Genomic DNA, 1,309 nt, shown 5'->3' on the forward strand with positions numbered 1-1,309 from the left:
GGGCGGCGCGGCGGCCCCCTTGGCCGCGCGGCCCTGTGGTGTGGGGCCCCCGTGCCGCCTCTTGACCTGCCCTTCCGCCTACAAATAGCCTCCGTGACGAAACCCCCAGTACCGAGAACCACGATACGGAAAACCTTCCGGAGACGCCGCCGCCGCCGATCCCATCTCGGGGGATCCGGGAGATCGCCTCCGGCACCCTGCCGGAGAGGGGAATCATCTCCCGGAGGACTCTACGCCGCCATGGTCGCCTCCGGTGTGATGTGTGAGTAGTCTACCCCTGGACTATGGGTCCATAGCAGTAGCTAGATGGTTGTCTTCTCCCCATTGTGCTATCATTGTCGGATCTTGTGAGCTGCCTATCATGATCAAGATCATCTATATGTAATTCTATATGTTGCGTTTGTTGGGATCCGATGAATAGAGAATACTTGTTATGTTGATTATCAAAGTTATGCTTATGTGTTGTTTATGATCTTGCATGCTCTCCGTTACTAGTAGATGCTCCGGCCAAGTAGATGCTTGTAACTCCAAGAGGGAGTACTTATGCTCGATAGTGGGTTCATGCCTGCATTGACACCAGGACGAGTGACGAAAAGTTCTAAGGTTGTGTTGTGCTTGTTGCCACTAGGGATAAAACATTGATGCTATGTCTAAGGATGTAGTTGTTGATTACATTACGCACCATACTTAATGCAATTGTCTCGTTGCTTGCAACTTAATACTGGAGGGGTTCGGATGATAACCTGAAGGTGGACTTTTTAGGCATAGATGCGGTTGGATGGCGGTCTATGTACTTTGTCGTAATGCCCAATTAAATCTCACTATACTCATCATGATATGTATGTGCATTGTCATGCTCTCTTTATTTGTCAATTGCCCAAGCTGTAATTTGTTCACCCAACATGCTGTTCGTCTTATGGGAGAGACACCTCTAGTGAACTGTGGACCCCGGTCCAATTCTCTTTCTTGAAATACAATCTACTTGCAATACTTGTTCTACTCGTTTTCCGCAAACAATCATCTTCCACACAATACGGTTAATCCTTTGTTACGGCAAGCCGGTGAGATTGACAACCTCATCTGTTTCGTTGGGGCAAAGTACTTTGGTTGTGTTGTGCGGGTTCCACGTTGGCGCCGGAATCCCCGGTGTTGCGCCGCACTACATCCCGCCGCCATCAACCTTCAACGTGCTTCTTGGCTCCTCCTCGGTTCGATAAACCTTGGTTTCTTTCCGAGGGAAAACTTGCTGCTGTGCGCATCATACCTTCCTCTTGGGGTTGCCCAACGAACGTGTGAAATACACGCCATC

This window comes from Lolium rigidum, chromosome 1, assembly GCF_022539505.1.
Source record: "Lolium rigidum isolate FL_2022 chromosome 1, APGP_CSIRO_Lrig_0.1, whole genome shotgun sequence".
Taxonomy (NCBI): domain Eukaryota; kingdom Viridiplantae; phylum Streptophyta; class Magnoliopsida; order Poales; family Poaceae; genus Lolium; species Lolium rigidum.